Source organism: Eucalyptus grandis, chromosome 2 (genome assembly GCF_016545825.1).
Source record: "Eucalyptus grandis isolate ANBG69807.140 chromosome 2, ASM1654582v1, whole genome shotgun sequence".
Classification (NCBI taxonomy): domain Eukaryota; kingdom Viridiplantae; phylum Streptophyta; class Magnoliopsida; order Myrtales; family Myrtaceae; genus Eucalyptus; species Eucalyptus grandis.
The window spans coordinates 963,134-971,749 of record NC_052613.1 but is presented as its reverse complement, the minus strand read 5'-3'; the positions used below and the strand labels follow the sequence as shown (position 1 = coordinate 971,749).

The window sequence follows — 8,616 nt, the reverse complement described above, 5'->3', positions numbered from 1 at the left end:
TTTAATTAATTGGCCGACACAAGATTAATATATTCATATTCCGTAACCTCTATGGGAGAAAAAAGCAACATTACAAGTGTCGAAATATGGAATGACTAGTAAAAAGTTGTTAAACCTTTTAATATGTCACCAATTCAATTTTAAATAATTTGATTTGGTCAATTTAGTTCTAAATTTTTTAATGATTTTCTTTACGATACAATCCTAAGTTATATTGACATCGATACGTGACACGCAATACGACATGACATTTCTTAAAAAAAAATTCCAACACATTAGGACACGTATATTAAAAGTATACTTTTATTCAAATTCACAAATAAATAAATAATAACAATAAAATAGATTAGAATGATTTTATAAGAAAATGAAAGTTAAAAGAAAAGAGTCCTCATTTCTCCCTTTTATTATTTTTATTACTATTTATTTTTTGACATATTTATATTTTGACTCCTTATTTATTAAAAAAATTAAAATGACTATGTCGAAATCGCATGTCAAAATTCACTGTGTCAAGAGAATTGACCACGTATCAAATTTTTCGACACCTATAAACTATATGTCGAAACATGTCAAAATGTAATTCCAAACTCACGTGTCAATAGAATTGATTACATATCCAATTTTTCAACACTTGTTAACTACGCGTGAAAACATATCAAACACTTGTCTGAATATCGAATACACCTCGAAAAGTGTGGATACTTTCCAGATAAAATCAGCGTCAGCCTTCCAACAAATGCTCACAAGAATTTTTTTGAAAATTTTAAAAATATATATATTCTTTTCGCTCTCTTTTAATCATTCATTTTCTTTTCATTTCTTACGTACTTTTTCCTCTTCTTCCCCGTCAATCGCCGGGCCTCGGCGAAGACCTCGATGCCCTCACCAAGGATCGACCTCACAATTCACATGCCTGGGCCAAGGCTCGACCTCATCATTGGCAGGCTCCATTTCATTACCCACACCGAGGACGTACCACATATAATATACAAAAGTAGAGAAACCCGTGTTTAACTTTCAGCTTCCCATAGCTTGGCCCATAAAGCCATATCAAACTCCTAAACAGGAGTAACTTCTCTAAGCACTGCATAGATGCACACATCGAATGTTCATAGCATGTCCTCGTCGCCATAAGTTGATCAGCAGGAGTGACATTTCACACAAGGATCCTAACTAGCAGAATCCTATATTATTCATGATTCAAACCAATGTGAGAAATTTACCAAACACGGTCAGTTTCGACTATCGACAAACTGATCAAGGTACTGATCCACGGTCGTGTATTTGACGTCGGGATAGAGCTCCGAAGCTTCCACTCCGAAAGATGGCTCAATCTCAAAGTTGGTGTGGTCCCCTTTCACGAAAACAGAATGAGATATGGACAATATCACATTGAGTGGAACTGCCGCCTCTGCAATATGACAATACAAGTAGACCGATTGACTTCAGAATACTTAAATCTCGGAGAGAAATAGACAATACACGTGCTTAAATCTAATGAAAACGCATCCCTGACCTTGAATGTTCTTCAGAACTTGCTCCTCCTGGAACATAAACCCTCTCCAGGGTCTTGCCGATCTTTCTCTCCCACAAAGACACAAGATCATTAAACGAGTAGGTGTTGGCAGGAGGTCTGATGTACAGAATTTTGTTCAGGGTCCTCGGATCATCCACGGCTTTGATTGTATAGGTGCCAATGTCATCCTCCTTGTTAAACACCGCTGTGTATTGACAGGGAGAATTTTAGAATTTGGTTAATAACTATAAGCCATTGATATTCCTAGAGTTACGCTCAGCTCGCATTCAAAGAACTTTCTCAGTAAACAAAATCACTAGACAGCTGCATCCATATGTTCTTTCCTCTCCCAACTGCGTTAAAATAACCTTCATGATCTGCCGCCTAGGCAGTATTGTGCCAAGAAAAACCACAGAACTTTCATATCATCTATTAATATCTGAAAGAGAAGACTAATGGCCAACATCGCCAGATACAGAAGATGCTTGGAATTCTCAAGCTTCAAGAACTGCCCCACTCTGATTACTACAATAATTAAGTTGTGAAAAATTTCCAGAAAAATCTGAAGGAATTAAAATGCGAATCTCAAGTTGCTTCTTACCTTTTACATTTCCATCCCCTAAGATAACAACTTTATCTCTAGGGGGAGCTGTAGCCCCAGGCTGTGACAATGTTGGGAGGAATCTTCCCCAAAAAAAGTTAGAAGACACATAGGTATAAGGGATTTCCTCGGCCTCAACAAGGCGGCGAATCTTGGCCTTGATAGCAAATGCACTTTTTGCTGGCTCCACCGCATGGACACGATCCACGTCGTTTCCAAACTCTGAAGGCAAGAATCTCTGAGAAGAAAATTAATTGAATTAGAAGAAACATTCTTATTAGAAAGCAACAAAAACTAGAGCATATTCCCCTTATCCAACAAACTTACATGAGTTCTGGCAAATAAAGAAAACATGAGACTGAATTTTACATTTTAATACGTTACTATAACAAAGTAAAAAATGATTACAAGTGAATCAATACAAGCAACGAAGCAAATTCAATCCCAAGAGCTATTAGAAAAATACAAGAAAAGAAAACTGAAGATGTAATTATTAAGGCATTTGCCAGATAACTCTGTCCAGTATAAAAATGCAAACATGCTTGCTTGGACACTTTCACTAGTAATAAAATATCAGGTAAGTTGATTGGCTTTTGTGAGCATGCTGAGCCCTACTCATTATGGACCGTCAACCCCCAAAGCAACAACTACTAAACTATCCACTAACTAGGTTTTGGTAACTTATTTACAACAATAATAAGACCACCGAAAAAAGACCATTTGAAGGATTAAGTAGTTCATGATTTGCATTCACGATCCAAGAGCTGGGTAGATGACCATAATCCATATTGAGTGCTAGAAACTCTTTGCTCTTTTCGGTGACCTAGAAGAAATCCAACCACACAGGTTCTGAATAAATAAAGCCTCCTGGAGTTTGTAAGCAGCCCAATATCCATACAAGGACCGAGACTGGGGAGAGCACGAGTTTGGGGTCAAAGAACCGTTTTGTTTGTGTAAAGATGTCGATCTCTGAGTAACACATACGAATATGTATGAATTCATCTAGATGCTACACCATTCATCCATAATGAAAGAATTTCCTACCCTATTGAATAGGTCAAAAAGCAATAGTGTGGATCTAAAGTAACCCACTTAGAAGCCCACGTTGTGCTATACTTGGATTTGAAATAGCTATTCTCAAATTTCGCTGACGACTTCTACACAAAGTCATAACTATTAAGTCAATCCATCCCATTTCATCAAAGCGAAGCTCATGAGGAGAACGCAATGCACTCACACCAGAAGATAAAAATTAAACCATCGCCAACCCATATCATCAGTCAAATGCTAAACGAAAGTAGTAACTTGGACGAAATGATCAAAAAACAGCACAACCTTGATATTCCCGGCTGCTTTGATGGCAGCAACAATCCTGTCTTGGTCCGCTAATTGTGCATGCCCCACAGCAGAGATTACCACATCGACCTGCTTGATCGCATTCAACAGACTCTCTTGATCGTATATGTCTCCCTGAGAATCAAATAACCAAGAGCATGGACAAACAATCAATAAAGTTAGCAATCATAAAAAAAATCCTATTTTTGACCAGCAGGAAGACTAAGAAAATGAGAAATAAAACTTCAATACCTTCACCAGACGAGACAAAGTATCATGAGAAATAAAAAGACGAAGCTACTATCCGTAGTATAACGCTCGTCCACACGTTGTCTACCGATCTTCAAAATGCTATAACAAGGCATCTTACCAAAAATGTATCTATACAGTACATAACATATGGAAAATTTCGTAAGATTTGTCTACAAATGTACTCGGTTCGTAAGAGAAACACCAAATCGTAACGTGACTCCATCAACCGCGATCTCACGAAAGATCGAGATGAAAATCGACTCCGATTCTAATGCTAAAAACATTTCTCGGAAATGCGGAACGAGACATAACGGCAGGCGACGCTTCGATTTTTCTCGAAGCAGAACCAAAGGTGCGAAGCTAACACGATGGCGCACGCACGGGAAGAACTACTCACGTGAACTAAAGTGACGCCGAGGCTCTCGAAACCTTGGACGATCTTGGCCTTGGCGGGGTTGGAGAGAGTGGACTCCCTCACGAGAGCGAAGGTAGGGCGACCGGACTTAGCACTGGCTTCCACGATGAACTTTCCGATGTATCCAGTGCCTCCGATCACCAGGACCTTGCTCTTCGCGGCCATCTCCGAGTGGTTTTCACGGCGGAGGCGCGGTATTTTCCGGCGAACTCGATCGGTTTTTAGAAACGACTCTGCTGTGACAGGAGAGAAAAGGGGGATAAAAAGCGGGATTCATGTCTTCAACGAACGGTCGGGCTTTATAGATAGGAATTTGGTTCTAGAAATTGTCCAGGTTCTTTGAACCTGAGCAGCAGGTCCTTAAAATCTCACGAGGAAATAGACAGGAGAACCGACCTGGGTGATGATGTCCTGATTCATCATTTATGTAACGATAACCACGTAAATTGGCTTTTTTCAACGGTTTTTGATTTAATAATAAAATTTCAGATTGTCCATATTCATGAAGATGTCTCGATTCATCATTCTCCAGATTCGTGAAGATGTCCTGATTCATCATTTTCGAAAGGTCGAGGTATCTATAAAAGTCTTTGAAGCATTAATGAAGTTGGGACCTTTCAAGGCATTGACCAATTGGTGTAAATCCTGCTATTTTTTTTTTATAAAAGTAAGTATGAAGAAATTTAAAAGTAACACCTTTCAATACAATTATAATTAGATATTTTAATAAAATCGCTTGCTTCAAATAATAAACCTCAAAGTTTCAAATCAAATTTAATAAGACTTAACATGTGCCTAAGGAGCACTCTTTGACATTTTCCTTTTATATCAGGATCAGTCGGTTTTTATCCATCTCCTTGATTTGGTAAATGGTCGTCGAAAAGTTCATCCAACTATAAACACTCTTAACATTGAGAGTTATGGCGACATGAAAATATATGAGCAATGGTAAAAACGATCGTCAACGGCCACTTAAGCCTTGACGGCCCATGGGAAAAGAATTAGCCAACGAAACCTTAAATAGCATGGACATAATTCGGAGCACATTAAAACGTATTATAAGCTAAAAGAAAACCCTTTAGCGTGTTATCACTAACAAACAATTTTCAAAAGATAGTTATATTTCTTGGTCAAGTACACCAGGGCCATTTCTTTTTGGGGAGGAAAAGACCATAAAAATTTCAAACTATACTCGCTCTTACACATTTACCTTAAATATTTTTGTATGATATTAAAAACCCAAAACTTATACTTACATAACACATTTACTTTTTGTCAAGATTCGGTTTATAAGGACAATTAAAAATCTCCCTACATGGATGATGGAAGGCAAATGGTATTAACATGAATGAACCAACATTGTTTTAGCTAGAAAATCATTTGATGAACCTTGTTAGGAGATAAATATGTCACACAGCAAAAAAAAATTTATAATAAATGCATCGCATTGGGCATAGTTTGAGGATTTTTATGTTATAAAAAAAAAAGCTTAGAGTAAATATATCACAGTTGACATAATTTGTATATTTTTTATGGCTTCTTTCTTTTCTTTTCTTTTTTGATAGAACCCAAAAGAAGGGAAAATGCATGCGGAGGACAAGAGACAACTACATGTTGGGAAAATATGGCTTCAATTGGAGTAGAACAATGAAAACGGATATTTAAATCTTTCAAGTCGACTTTGAGACGCTGATATTACTTTCTTTTAAGGATTTATTTGCTCCATAACGTTACTAATGGTCGCCAGCAAATATCCTCAAGGATACAACAAAGTCTCAAAATTGAGAATACTAAATAGCAATTCTAGTATTTCTCTATGGTCTCTCTAGGAATTGAAAGAATGGTTATAGTTTTCAGAAGGAATGCTCGAAAAGATAAAAATGATCACTTTTTTTTTTTTTTCCGAAAACTAACATGTAGATATATAAAACACTCTTAAAACACAGGCAACTCTTCATGAAAATTGCAAAAAATGAACAAACGCGTCCTTTAAAAAATTGTCCATATAAACAAAGACATCCGTACCACCCGCCGCGGTGGCTCAGCTGGGTAGGCGCTAGACTTCCATTGAGGAGGTCTAGTGTTCGAAGCTCCCGCAACGCAAGTTGCGGGAAGGCTAGCTTTGAGTTTATTGGCGACTTACCCAGAAGCACGTGTGTGGTGGCTAAGACGTGTCGCCCTGGGATGGTTTACCTCCGGCTCACCGCCGTGCGGAGGTTCCACTGGGTCACAAAAAAAAAAAAAAAAAAAAAAAAACAAAGACATCCATTTAGAAGAAGTTGAAAAAACGAACAATTGCAACCCTTTAGGAAAAGTTGCAAATTAAACGAGTATCTTTTCCAAAGGTTGTCTTGAAAAGACACAAACACAAATTATGAATAATTTTTTAAATAAAATTTGAATTTTTATTTTAAATAATTTCCAAAAATTCTCAAACAAAAGCAACCCTTGAATTGATTAAAATTAATAACATAACAAAAAAAAAATGGATTAGTGCATTAAACCGCGGGCGCGCTAAGTGCTAAGTGCGCCAAAATCACCCAATTATTCGTGCGACCAAGACGCGGGTATGGTGCCCAGGTCCCACCCAATCATCCCTTTAAGTACACAAAGAAAATCCCACACTTATTGTTGTGACACCTAAATTTTCCCATTTTTCATTTAGGATTTAATTGTCTACAGAATTAGGAATTAGTCGTTTTAAAAAAACGAAAACAAAACAAACAAAAAAAAAAAGAAAACAAAAATAAAAACAACAAAAAATAGAAAAAAGAAAACATGGAAGAGGCCGGGCCGGATCTCACCTGGGCCCGGCCCATGCCAGCTTCCTCTTCGCATGAAACCCTAAAGAGCAGAGGGGAACAGAAAGAAAAGGAGGGGACAGCAAGAGAAAAAAGAAGAAGAAGAAACGACAACGGAGGAGCTGAGAGCGAGGAGAGAGAATAGAGGGAGACAAACCAGAAAGCAAAAGAAAAAAAAGAAGAAGAGAAAACCAGAAGGAAGGGCGGCGACGGCGGCACCGCCGCCGCCGCTGCCGCCCGACTGAGGCCTGACACCCGCGTCACCGCCGCCCTCCTGCCCGTCGTCGTCCGAGCCGCCACCCTCCGAGCCCGAAGCCGTTCGAGCCGCCCCGCGTCCATGACCGCCCAGGGCCGACCCACTTCTGCTCTGCCTCGCCTTCGACCTGCAGATCCCGCGTTCACCAAGCCGACGCCACCGCTTCGCCTGCAAGCTCGCGTCGCCGTCCCTGCGAAGCTACCTTCTGCTCCCTGCCCGCTGCTCCGCCCGTGCCGCTTTGACCAGCAACTCGAAGCCGCTGCTCAACCTCCTCACCGCACCTTCCTGCTCGAGCACCAGATCCGCGAGCACCGTGCGCCTCCGCCGGACACCGCCGCTCCAAGCCCCCTCGCCCGTGTCGCTTCCTCGAGTCGTGCTTCCATCCGTCACACCAGTCGCCGCTCACTTCCCAGGAACCCAGATCTGGAGAAATCGAGGGAGCAGCTCGCCGCCAAAGCTACTTGCGAGTCTGCCCATTCTCCCCGATGCCGAGCCGCCATTCTTTGCCCCTCGAGCGACGCCCACACCTCCGAACGCCGTCCCCAGCAGCCTGCCTCTGCCCAGCTGCGACACCGCCACCGCTGCCACTGTCTCTGCTCGAACCCGCGAGCCCTGCAGCTGCTCGCCACCGCGCCGAAACGCTGCCCACCTCCGCCCGCGACGACCCGCTGCTCTCCGCCTGCAGCCCGACGACAGCGGATCTCGCCGGCAGCCGCGTCTCCGTCTCTGCTCCGCCGCGTCGCCGGCGCCGTCAAGCCCGTTGCCGCCGTCGTCAACGTCGCCAAGAAACCTAGGGTTTCGGCCAAAAATCGGGTCGGACGCGGGTCGCGAACCGGGTAGGGTTTTTGAGCTATTTGGGCCGGTTTTGGGTTTGGGCTGTTTTGCTTAGGGACTTATGGACTAGTGGGCTTAGGAACTTAGGGAATTGTGGGCTTCTTTTTTAAAAATAAAAGAGATTGGACCAGATTGGGCCCGCTGGTTGGGCCCAATCCGAACCGAAGAAGGGCCCGACCAAGGCTGGTTGGGCCGGTTTGGCCGGCTCCCCCATTTGGACCTAACCCGGGTCCGGTCTTCGACCGGACCCGATCCGCGTTGACCGGGTCGGGTCGAACCGAACCCGACCTGTCCACCTTTTTAAATAAAAATTTAAAAAAAAATATTTTCTTTTAAAAATTAAAAATTTAGAAATTAAAAAAATTAAAAAATTAAAAAATTTTGAAAAAAATTTAAAAAAACATTTAAAAAAAATTTAAAAAAAAATAATTAAAAATTTCGAAAATCCAAAAATGATGGGATTTGATTAGGATTTGCCACGTATTGCCATTTTAGCGTAATTAGACTTTTATGTGCTCGTATATTAATTATGTTGCATGTTTTATTTGCATATCTAATTATGTTTGATGGCATGTGCTTAATTTTATGGCAATTAGGATCTTG

General features: G+C 40.9%; 1 pseudogene; it reads right to left on the bottom strand.

Moving 5' to 3' along the window:
• Positions 1-1,223: 1,223 nt before the first annotated feature.
• Positions 1,224-4,359, bottom strand: LOC104431614 (annotated as a pseudogene).
• Between the last annotated feature and the right edge of the window lie 4,257 nt (positions 4,360-8,616).